This window comes from Zonotrichia albicollis, chromosome 1 (assembly GCF_047830755.1).
Source record: "Zonotrichia albicollis isolate bZonAlb1 chromosome 1, bZonAlb1.hap1, whole genome shotgun sequence".
In the NCBI taxonomy this organism is placed as follows: Eukaryota; Metazoa; Chordata; class Aves; order Passeriformes; family Passerellidae; genus Zonotrichia; species Zonotrichia albicollis.
The window spans coordinates 69,010,202-69,022,998 of NC_133819.1; the positions used below are offsets into that span (position 1 = coordinate 69,010,202).

The following is a 12,797-nucleotide window of genomic DNA, read 5'->3' on the forward strand; positions in this document are numbered from 1 at the left end:
GATCTGCAGGCGCCTCCCAGCTGAGCTCGGCTGCCACGGCTGCCATGTGGGGAAGGACCTGTGTCCCCTCCCACGCTCCTGGTCCAGAGTGCAAATGGATGGGAAGGCACAACCCACTCTGTGGGAGGGCAATGGGGACTTGTCAATTGTTCCAGATGCCTGGCTGCTTCCATTACCAGCTGTGGTGTGAGCAGGGAGCTCTAAAATCCAAAGACAGGCAATTCCTGGGGGTCAGGGCTGATAAAAGGGCTCATGGAGCCTGCTACAAGGCACGTCTGGAAGTGGCACGGAGTCAAGAGGTGCAGCAAGCAATGCAGCGTGACCAGTGGTCAGTTTGTGTCCTCTGAGCTGCTCTCCATCCACGAATGTCTTTGCCTCCCTATCAGAGTGATGCTCTGGAGTGGCAGCTGGTTTATCTTCCACTTCAGCCCAATGTGGAGGTGGAATTGAAATCACAGGGTATGGATGCAAGATGGAAACAGGCAAAGTGTTGTCACATCCTTTCAACTTCCAAGTGTCTTCCAAGTGCCTCTTTCTGTGATATAGAAGAATTTTGACTAAATAAAGTCATTAAGTAAAAACTATAAAAGCAAATAGACATGTATCTGGGTATACCTACACTCTTATTTGTGAATGTTAAACAGAATGTTAAACCTTCCTATACATCAGTTTGTGTATCTGTGCAGCAGTCTTGATATTTTATTCCTCATCTGTGCCATAATTGCAGGAGTCCTTCATGCCAATGTAGACACTGATCTCACTGTATGTCAGAATTATAAAATATATGTGAGAGCTGGAATAATAAGAATGTGTGTTTTCTGAAAAAGTAGAAGGTTTCTGGAGGAGAAGTTTTCCCAAAGGGAGCTAAGTTTACAGATCTAACTCATTCAGGCCTTTTTCCTTCTGAAGTTGACGCACACATGCACAAACACACAGGCTCCAGTATCTATTTCATGGACACATTCTTCCCATCTCACTGTGTAAAGGTCTTGAAAGCAATAGCTACTGGCAGTACCCCAATTCAACATATCTAATAGGTCCTTCCCAGTTTCAAAATCACTAAGGACACACATGGCCAAAGGAAAGCAGGGCTTAAACTACCTTGCTGTCAGAAGCAATGGAACTAGCTGCCTGTCCTTGTGGGCTTGATTTGTGGGTTCTTTGTTTTTATAGTCTTGGTTTGCTGACTGCATCTCAAGAATTGTGTTGCTAGAGCAACTTAGTTAATCTAACTCCTGGAAGCAACTCCAACTCCAACTGTTGAATGCAGGACTTTTCAAAATCTAATAATACACTGCAGTGGGTTTTCATTGTTTCCCAAATTTTATGGATTAATAAGCTCCAGGTGGAAGGAAAAAAAGAGTAAAATTGATTATTTGTAAATTACCTCTGACCCAGGGGATCTGCTCAGATTTAGGGCATGGCCTGCCTATATACTTAGAGAAGATATTTTGGATGAACATCAAATGGCCTAACCCTACCGACTTATACAAAGCATTTCCAATTTACATCACCTCAGTGTTTGAACCTGATGTTATGTGTGCAGACATTTAACCAGAGAAGGGACACTGCCTCTTTTCAGCTCCACATTTGACCTTCTCAGCATTTGCATGTGATTGTGTGTGTACAGAGATATGGAAGTACATGTATGATCACAAAATATCCATGCTTTGCCTTGTTTTCCTGTCTGCTTGGGTGAGAAATCTTAGCTCCAGTAACTATCAGAGAAAACTTTTTGATGCAAACAATCGCTTGAGAAAACAAATTCCCCCAAAGTGGTCCTTGTGATTTGCACCTGGTCAGGACACTGTGAATCTCCAGGCTAATGGGAACAGAGTTTCTTACTGGCTGACAGTAAGGCCTAAATTTCTGTTAGGAGGGTTTTTTTGGGTTTTGTTGGTATTTTTGTTTTTTACTTTGCTGTCCCTCCTCACAATTGTCACACTGCTGCTCATACTTCCCAGCCTAGAGGAACCCTGTCCAGGCTTTATGTTAGTGGTTTGTATTCCTATGGTCAGCACAACAGTTCAGGCTTATTCTTTCCAACAAAATTAATTATTGTTAGGTTATCTGGGAGTTTGACTCAGAGACTGTGTTCCACTAATAAGCATAATTTTGAAGAGCTTGTGCTTAAAAAGAGTTGTTATCTACTGCTTACTGGCAGGTTTTGAATCTTACATCCCTGTTGAGATTGATTTCCTTTACATGCCTAATTACTGATGACACAGTTAGATATCGGCTAAAGAGATATCTTGCAACTGGAAAAAAAAAGGAAGAAAAAAAGCTTTAAGCCAAGTTCTCTTTGACTTAAACAGAAGGAGGTTTCATTTTATTTCTTTTAGTAAAGTCACCATGGAAGGATCCTCCTCCAAGAACTCAGCAATATGAGGAGTGTGTACAAAACAAGTCCAGACATCAAACAGGGCAACTCCCAAAATGTCTCTGCATTTGTAAACATGCATCACATCTGCTCAGCTTGGCTGTAAGCATGAAACATAAAACTTGGGATATCTGTCTTATTAATTTAAATGGATGCTAATTCAGGCTGTGGCTTGAGGAGATGGAGGATGCAGCTGCAGCTGGCTTTAAAAAGTGTTTCAAGAAAAAAAAAAAACAAGAGACCCTGAAAAATTAAATATGTTTTTATTTAGAAAAACAAGGGGGATCAGTTGCCTGATCTGATTTGTGGTACAACTGCCGAAGCACTGCTGACATTGTTAACCTTTTTCTGGGGTCAAACAACAATCTTTGATCCAAAAGATGTTCACTGATGATGAAAACATGGAGTGATGGAGAAAAGCTTCTGTGGCATTGAGATATGTTTCTTTTATTCCATAGTATGTGTGAAAATGGCGGGGAAGCCTTTATTGGGAGGAATATTGAAGCTTTATAACCACCACAGCCATGGACTGTGGTGGTTATATTCAGCAGGTGCATTTTTCCAACACCAGTATGAAAGCTTGCAGTGAGAATGGACACATAGTAGTTTGTATGGATGTAGAGTGGCACAGCTTATCCCTAAGTTAGAAATATTTATGTAAGTACAAACAAATAAATTTTAAAAAAATCCATAAATAAATGTATTATAGGAATATATTTTACTTAGTCAGTAAAGTTTTATATCAACATAGGTGCCTGGGCAACAGGGATAGCACTCTTAGAGACTACATAAACTAAACCAATATATATTTGATGCATACTTATATATGGACAACTATATTTGATACATAATTATACCATGGAGAGTGTATGGAGGTCAAGTCTGAGATGTGGTGTGAGTGGCCCAAGGTGACCTTCATTGGTTTAAATGTTAATATAATATTATAGTCACTATACTCCTGGCTGATATACCTTTTGGATAGAGTTGCTGGAAGAATGTTTTGCCCTGTCCCTCTTTTGCAAGTTACATCTCTAATATTTTACTGGCAGAGCTGCTGATCTGACTTGTCTCATGCAGTTCTGTCAAAATACCTACCTGCACATCTGACTATGAAGAAGGTGTCTGTCCATAGCCAGGGGCTTTTGAGTTGAGGCAAAGCATACTGAGTACAAGAATGAGCTGAACAAGACTGATCTGCACTTCCAAGAGTTTAGGGATCTGGAATTATTTAGAAACTCATTGAATCCATAAATGCAAGCACAGTTATCATGCCATCACTGGATTACTTTCACACACTGGTAAGTGTAAATATGGTCTCTCTCCCCTCATGTCAATATCTAGTCAGATGCAACAGCCAGGCACACTCTTTTCCATGTATAATGGTCTTCTTTGTAGAAAGAATTTACACAATTTTTGATGGAGAGACAGCAAATCTGTCACTAGCTAAACATGGAAAACACAGTTTTAGGAGTGCTGCAACCTCCTGGAAAATGTTTGGCTTCCCACTGCAAATACCCAGTACCATGTAGTGAGAACTCTGTGTGGATGTTGGTGGGGCAGAAAGGAGAAAGTAAGGCACATCCTAATGCAGAAAGTGAGGTCTGCTTCTTAAGGGTGCAAAAATGCCTTGACCTTTTGCCTTTGGCAAACCTCACTTTATACGTGTCCTGTGGCCTGTGTCACCTGGCCATGTCCCAAGCTCACCTCTAATATGGTTACCATTTCAGCAATGTGGTGTGTGCAAGTGTCCTGGGTGATTATCCGTGTGACAGCAGTACCCAGAGCCTTAAGCCAGGGCTGTAGCCCTTCGTGTTAGGCACAGAGCAAGTACACTGCCAGTCTCACTCTGAACATCTCCTGGCCTAGAAAGACTGGCAAAAGAGGAGGAAAGGAAAGAGAAGCAGCAGAAAAAAATTATCCAGGGTTGCACAGCGTGGAAGCAAGGCAGCAGAGGTTCCTGCTAATGGGTGGTTGCTGTTTTCCTGCCTTTTCAGCACCCAGTGTTGTGTCACTTAATGCAGCAGAAAGGTGCTCTGTGAAGGCTACATCGTGCTGTTCACACAACTGGTTTCCCTAGGGAGCTGTGGGCAAGAGGTTATTTTTGTTCTTTGGTTTTTCCCTTCACAGAAATGTTTGGTGCTCTCCAGAGTCCAACAGACTTTATCCACGTTGCTAATGATTATTTCTATTCAATGTCCTTAATAGGACTGAGGGAGCAGTGACTGGTCACCCCTCTGCAATGTCACTCATGATCCCTCCTGAATCTTTTGAGTGACTAGTCTGGTAGGAAATGACAACAGAGTGCTGATGAGATTAGCACTTCTTGCTCTTCATAGTGTAAAAACCCCAGGACTAACTCATTCTTCAAGCTCCTCAGTGACTAATAGTTGTTTTATCATCCTTTCAATTAGAAAGCACTTATCAGCAATCTTTGCTAGCTCACTGCATGAATTGACCTGTCATTCACTGTCTCAGCCCTTGGAACTGGTAATTAAATTTAGCAATCTGCCTCAGCAGCTCCAACTGAGATATGTGGTATATTTCCATGTGAATAGGCAGACACTTTGGGGTTTACTTCCCAACAGAAAGGTCTTTGGGAGAAGTGAAGAAGGGTCCCAGGAGATGCCCTGTGTCAGGAACCTGCAACCCTGAAAGCCTCGCAAGCAGAGCACAGTGGGTGGCACGGAGCAGCTCCACCATGGCTGGGGGTGGGCTGCAGAAGGGTATCAGTGGGGCCAACCTGACTACCCAGGGGGAGGAGCAGCTTTGTTTGGAGTTGGCCGCCATAAGCTGGGACCAGCACACAGTGCTCCCTAGCTGAGCATCTGCTTTATCCCTGATCTTTCCAAACTGCATGCTCTTGGAACAGTAAAGGAGATTTTCACTTTATTCTCAATGTTGAGGTATGTCAGCCTTGAATTCTGGGCACAGATACAAAGCTCTGAAGTCGGGGTGCCTCTTTGCTGTTGAGCAAGGGGCAAAGCAAAGCAGTTGCAGTGAAGTAATATGTGATGAAATCCAGGGATCAAGTACCCTGACACAGGTCCTACATCTTCTCTGATACAGTTCTCCTCAGTGCCGGCAGAGGACACGTCCTGTTGGCAGTGTAAACAACAACAACAAATGTAAGCCAGCCTCCTGCTGAAGGAAGATTTTTAAGGGGGCTGGCCCTACGGAAAAGTGACAGAACTGCAGTGGCACAGTGTGATTTGCCATGCTAACCCAGGGGTAATGCCACAGGTATTGCTGACATCGAGGCTGCACGCCTGCTGTTATCTCTGGCCTGTCCAGGTATCATTTTCTTTTTCAGATAAGATGAAATTTGCAGACTGCTTACTCTAAAGCCATACTGCTGGTCAAGGAGCTTTGCCCCTCATCTGCACCTGCAGCTGACAATAGTTGATAGGGGCTGATTTTCAGTAGCTAGCCCACTGTTTGTTTAACTAACCTTTACTCTGAAGAATAATCTTCCCACACAACCCTCTTCACAACTGCCAAGGGGTACAGAAATGCCAGGGTCCCCATTACTCACTCCAAAATCAGGTTCAAGTTGCCTGGCTTCGGGTTTTGGAGGAAAGGCACAATGTGCAGAGTTCACTGAACCCCACAGAAGATTTGGATTTGAATTTTTCTGGAGCTGCCCTAAAATATTTCTTACTGTTTCTGAAAATATTCTTTACTCTGTTTTACCACAGGAAATATCCTAAGGGGATTTTCCTGCTTCTTCTTTTTCCCCTCCTTTCACTACACCAGGTTTGTCTCCCTGCTGTCTTAAGGAGACCACCTACAACTTAAGGAAATAAAGATCTCTCTGAAAAAATACAGGCAAACCTGATATTTAAGGGTCAGCTCCCCACAATATTTATCTAGTTGTCTGAGCTGGTCCAACCACAAAATGGGGAAAAAAAAATCACTATCATGTGGTGGCTGGGAGGGTAACCTCTGTTAAAAAACAACAACAAAAACAAAGCACAGCAGTGTAAAATTGATGGGAAAAGTGCCAAGTAAAGGAAAAGGACTGATATTTATGAGGTATAGTAAATAATAGCACTAGGATGTAGTGCTTGGTGAGGATAAAGCAGCAGATATCTTTAATTTTGGAGCAGAGAGATAGGGTTTTGTCAAGTATAATTTATGTAAGAGGTTACTCTGTGTTTATAGGGAAAAAAGTAGTACTGAATATGAATTTAAAAAAAAGGAAAAAAAATACACTTTCTTCCCTGAAAACACCCAGAGGTTTCTTAGAGCATTCTGCATCCTGAAGATCACGTGCCTTAACTTCAGACCTGAAAAGCAGAGAAGGAAAGAAACACTTACAATTTGGAGCAAAGGCCGCCTTTCCTCACCGAGGGACTAAGCAGGGATGTAAATTACAGGGTATCTGTTTCAGGCCCCTTTCAGTGTACAGCTCCTATAAGAGCTCCAGAGTAAGATAATCCTCTGGAGATCAGAGGCAGCGTGCTATTAGCAGGAGCTCATAGGTTACATTTAGTGGTGCCTGGGGTACCTTTATGCTGAAGTGTTAGTGTCAGCTCGAAAGCACATAATCCTTCTCTTGAGTCTAATTATACATTCATTGCACACGCCACGGAATATTCAAATGTGTTTAATTAGTCGAAAGATTGTGCTGTAAACCCACAAAAGCAAGGCAGGAAGGAATAAGGATGAAAAGTCAAATAGGCTCTTTTATCTAATTGCATCTCTGACTACTTGGAGTCCCCAAGCACCAATGTAAAAGACACTGTAAAAATATTTAAATACAAACCCATAGCTGAATAGGCTATAGCCACAGCATACCCCTGTGTTTCTCTTATGCTCAATGACCAGTTGAATTGTTCCTGATTTACACAAGTTCATATAAAAAGGGAAAACTGTACAGTTTCTGTCCACTCCACCCCTCAGTTGGATCACCTGTAACATTGGTGATGTGGGCAAAATACCTTCTGTTGTTTGCAAAAGAAGTTTGTTACCTGCTTTAAAAATGCCTTATTTACATTTTATCATTAAAGTGTATGAAGTAAAGTTCTCAAGGACTTCCAATAAAGTTTGGTTAATAGCACAAATAGAGGGTTATATTTAATTATAAACTGTAAAGGCTTCACTCTTGAAAACAATGTCATCATTTTATCTTTTCATCTGAAGTACCTTGTTTTTTCTTATTTTTTTGGTGTGGTAAGTTAACTGGATTCTGCAGGTGCTTTCTGAACTCTAATGGCGACATAATTGTTAAATAAAGTTGCAGCAGCTAAGTTTTTACCATGGAGCCTGTGGCTAAAGGAGAGATCCAGCAAGAAGGAGAATGAAAGCTTGTGCTTCTGCCAGTTCACTCACTTAGCCCTGGGTGAGTGCTTCTGGCTCAGATTTTCAGGAGTGGTCACTCAGCCCCCAAGCCCATTCATGTGACATTATCTTATACTCATTGCTGAGTATCAGCAGCCCCCAAGGAGACCATCTCTGGACAGGCATTGGTCCCCAGCCAGGCATCTCCTCCCAGGGGAGCCGAGTGCCCTGGCCATGCTCTGGGTCAGCCCAGCTTCACGCAGCTTCGACTCTGCTTATCCCCACTCAAGTAGTATAATATCTTTATTTCAGAGACATTTTGGGTGGAAGGGACACCTTCAAAGTAGGGTCATCTTCCATTTAAAATCAGCTTTTTCCCGGGCCAGGACAGGGGCCTGAAGATACAGGTTTTCCCAAGGTGTGATCTATGGTATGTGATTAAGTGCAAAGACAGTGCAAGAGTGAAAGAAAAAAACAAGCCATGAAGTGAGCTGAAAATCTAGCTCCTAGAATTAGAGGAGTTAAGGACACTTGGTCCTGCCTCAACAGAGTTCAGACAATTAAAATAAGCCATTACTATTGAGGATTAATTAGCTCAGCTGGGATGGGTGATAATGAGTGCACTTCAGTGGGTTGTGACCATGAAGATGCTGTATTCACAACCTATTTTTGAGAAGCTGCAGACTTTTCCCAGAGAACAGGTGTCAGAATAAATCTGCTCAGTATTCCCAAATATGAAGGTTTCATCCTGGAAAGACTGGACCTTGGTGAAAGCACAGTAGAAAACAGCCACTTCATTGTAACCCATATCATACAATATAGTGATTGTTTTATTTCCTTCTAGGCTGGGAGCATGGTGCCATATGCAGAGCGTGAAGCAGGATAGAGTGAATTTATTTCTTTAGCACTATTGAAAAACACCATGTGTGTGTATGCAGCTTGTGGAATTTGTCATGCAAACACCTATGCTGTTTTAGATACCCTTAAATAAGCTTTGAAAGGGATCTCAAAGAATACAAGATATTGAGGGACTGATTGACATTCTCTATGTACAGCACAGGACTGTGAGACACACTCCTCAACTTGCTCTGCACTAACTGAGGGCAGCCTAGGTGGCCATACTTCCCTGCTCTCCTCCCAGCTCTGCAAATAAATGCTAGGTAAGTTTTGGCAGTCTTTTGCACTCTGGTGCAAGTAAATCTCCTCCTGTGCTGACTCTTTAATAGAGGAAATCTGTTTGAGCCACATTTTCTTTCTTCTTCCCCCTCTGCAGCCCCTGTCATTTGGAGATGTAGCTGGGGAGCAGAGTTCATGCCAGTGTGTCTTCTGAGGAGCAGGTTGGCCTGTTTGGATTATTTTTTCATGGGGGTGCAATGACCAGGCTGTGGAAAAGGTGTTGTTCAGAGGCCTGGAGCCATTGTGGCATGGCTGGTAGGAATATTGAGGAGGAGGTGGTGAGACTGCAGTTGTAACTGTAAGCACAACCTGTGGCCATAAATTTGATGTTTTCTCCTCCTAAAACACCATCTGCTTGCTACTGTTTATATTCCATGCCAGCCCTCACAGATTCAGGCAAGTGTGTGCTACAGGGACACCTGTGGTCACAGCTCCTCCCTGAAGTCATCTTTGCAGCTTGGGAGGGAGGTGACCTCCCTTTTTGGAGTACTTCAGCCTGAATTAACAGAAAACTGCCTGTGGTTGTGGGCACATTACTTTGAGTGTTTATGCCACTTATCTGTTACCTAAAGATGGAGGTTTTGAAGACACTTTAAAGTGTTTTTTTTTATTTTTTTTTCTTTCAGCTGCTAATCTTACAGTGTCAGGAGCCTGCACTCATGGGAAAGTTGCACCAACTTACCTCAAGGGACTTTAAGTTTAATTAGAGCAACCTGGAATGAATTATGCATGTGGAGGGTAGAAAGGCTCTGCAGAAGGATCTGGACAACACTAGAAGCAAAGTGTGACCTTGCAGCTTCCCACTGTGCTCTTTCACTTCACTTTTCTGGTCAGTCACGAGAGCTCACAGGAGGCAGCCAGCTCTCCCCATCTCCCATCACCTTTGCACAGCTACTGGTGTGTATTCCACTGCAGGGCAGCCGTCCCTGGCATGAGGTTTGCTCCCCAACAGGCTCCTGTGAGTGCTGGTGGGACTCCAGGCTGCGGATCCCATACTGCATGGGCTGGGTGGATGACTCACAAAAGCTGAGACTGTGCCCTGCCAGCAAGCAGCAAAGTGAGCAGTGATGCTGCCAGTCCTCTGCAGGGTAAAGTGAGCCTCCCCAAGGCAGATCTTCATTCCTTGGAGTGAGGATGAGGAGGAGGTGTGAATCACAGCTGGGTTTCCACATGGTAACCTGAAGGCCTTTACCTCTGCATGGTATTTCACAAACAGCATGGCGGGCCAAGAGATTTGTGCTTGTTTTGGTTTTCCCACCCAGTGTAGCATGGTCCCTAATGAAAATCAGCAGGGAGCACATTTCTTGGGTAACCACTGCTCCATGCAACAAAGTGACAGAAAAAACAAACTGGGAAATATGGGCTGTTGGGTTTTGCCTCACTCATCCTTAAGGCCTGTGTGCAGATGAGAAGTACCAAAGGTCAGAAGGCCATTGACTTAATCTTCTTCCCCTTAATTTTTATGTCCACTGGTACTGGATGGGATGGGTCTAGTCTGTGGATGCCTGTACCAATTGCTCTTTTCAGGACACTTCCCAGTGTTTTTGTTGGGATGAGGACAGGGGCTTCCTATGGGAATTCAGCCCACAGGGTCTGTTACCACCTCTGGCACCATTAGTGTGCTGAGAGATGAGTGAGGAGGCTCTTGCAAGGAGGAGCGCCCAAAGCTTGCAACTGCAAAAATCCAAAAGAAAAAACAGTGGAAAACTGGCTGGATAAATGTGGAAAGCTCTTGGAAATAAACAGCCCACAGAGGCACAGCCAACCTTTTTGAAACTGGTTTAAAGCGATCGGTCGATGAGTCCTCCTCCATGTGGGCTGAGCCTGAGGGCAAGGCTGGCACTCCCTGTGAGGTGTGCAGGGGGCACAGCGGGTCCCTCTCCCAGCCTCCTGGGACTATAAAGTGGAGAAGAGAAGCCAGCTGGCAGCGTTAGAGCCAAAAGCCTCCCTTCCCAGGGGCTGGAGCAAAGTTGAGGGCGTTGAGCAAGATGCAGGGCTGAGCCTGGTGTCCCCTGATGGCGGCAGGGGAGGGCGGGGGCATGGCAGGGCTGTGGGAGTTGTTGTCCTTGTCCTGCACCCATCTGCCCCGCAACACTTTTAAAGCGCTAACATGCTTTATGACGCCATGCAAGTGAAACGAAATAGTGGCTCCTGGCTCCTCGTAACTTGTGTAAATTCCAGATGTGACAATCCTTTTACTGGCAAATGGAGATGTTTATCCTTGTGCTCTCCTCGAGTTTGAATTAGCTCCCACTAGGAAGAGCTCACTGAAAATGTGCCTGCCTGGCTACTAAAGGGCTGCGTAATTGTCCCTCTGCCCCTTCCTGGAGCTGCACATAAAAAGTGCAATCCAAATTCCTGGGCAAACCAGGCAGGGCCCTGGAGAGCACTTCCCACCCCCCTTCAGGAATTGAACGTCATGCCTAAAGGATAATGCAGGATTAGGGCAAGGGGAAAACGAGTGGCTTAAACAGATCCCAACTGCAGCGAGGCTCAGCAAAATGTGTCCTTATTCCCAGCCACAGGCCTCTCTCTTTTTTTTTTTTTAATAAAATTTGTTATTATTGCAAGGGGAAGGAGGAAAGGGCCTCCAGATTGTGAAACAGGCGGAAGAGGAACAATGTTAGTTCCCTGCAAGCCCCCAGCCCAGGCCACAAGGCCGCCCTGCCCTCTGCCACATGGCAGCCTACATGGGAAACCCTTCCCAGCCCTTCCCTGCCTGTCCTCCCCCACCTCCTCCTCCTCCTCTCCCGGAACACACAGGCACTAGTTATTAGGGATTAGGTGGAACAGATGCATGTAAGATGCTTACTGCCTTTTCCAGACACAAGGCCACTTTCCAATCAGCTCAGAGGAAACAGGGTAATTAGATGGAGTCGCGGTCAGGGAGTGGGGGGGGAATTAGCCTCTTACTCAACCAGAGCCTGCAAGGCCACTTCTCCCCCCACACTCCCTCCTTTCCCTTCCTCCCCATTCCTCTGCCCACTCTGTCGTTTCAAAGCTTTTTATTTTTTCTTTCCCTTTTCCAGGAGGCAGCTGATGCCGGCCGGCTGGCTGCCAAGCAGGTCAGGCCTCTGCAGCTGAAACTGCCCGAGATTCCTGAGCGGGATGATGAATTAGCTGTGTCCTTTAGGACACATCCTCTCTTGGGCGTGCTGCTGGGATGTCGTGTCTCAGAGCTCAAAGCTGCTGCCTGATGGCACTGGGCGGGTTGATGAGTTTGGTTTAACTCTTCCTCCTCCCCCTCATAAACCAGCTTGCCTCCTGGTGAAGTTATTGCCCCTTCAGCTGATGATAGCAGCTCTGGATGTCTCAGTGGAGAAGTGCTGGGCTTTGAAGGAAATGATGCCTTGCTTGTCATTTGCCTTTTTTTAAAAGCACATTAAGACAGCTTTGGCTTGAGTGCCCTGCAGGCAGGAGTTCTGAGTAAGGACTGACTGGTTTTCGCTGTGTCCACCCCTGCTCTCAAAAAAGCCTCCTGACTGATGGGGCTGCTGAGTGCAACTGCTGCAGACTGGAGGCTGCTGTACCCAGGCTGCCTCATGTGTGATGGCTCTCACAGCACAAGAGATTTTCCTTTTCCAACCTTTAAAAGTTCTTGGGTGTGTTTACACATCAGTGCTTGTTCATCCCTGAGAAGATTTTGCTGGGTAAAGTCCTCCAAATGTGGAAGGCTGTCCTGTCACTGTTATGCAGAGGGCAGCTGAAACAAGGTAATGGTTATCAGGCACTGGGGATAGTGATTAAGAAGCTGACTATTGTATTTATTACCATCTCCTCCCACAAGCTCCTGCCTTGCTTGTTTGCCTTCTGAGGCCTGACTGCACTGCTGTTTATTGGGAGAGCACTGCTGTTTTCCAAGATGTTTGGTTTTAAAACCATCAGAATGTCCCCAGGGTGTTTGGAAGGGGATGTGCTGTGTCACGAAAGAGTGTTCCCCATGGAAGGATTTTTTCCAAGT

At 44.8% G+C, this 12,797-nt stretch overlaps 1 long non-coding RNA gene across 1 annotated transcript; it reads left to right on the top strand.

Moving 5' to 3' along the window:
• The first annotated feature begins 8,723 nt into the window (after positions 1-8,723).
• On the top strand, positions 8,724-9,793 carry LOC141725304 (uncharacterized). The gene is made up of 3 exons (XR_012577167.1): positions 8,724-8,820; positions 8,934-8,997; positions 9,463-9,793. It is a non-coding gene; the product is annotated as an uncharacterized LOC141725304 (long non-coding RNA).
• The last annotated feature ends 3,004 nt before the right edge of the window (positions 9,794-12,797 follow it).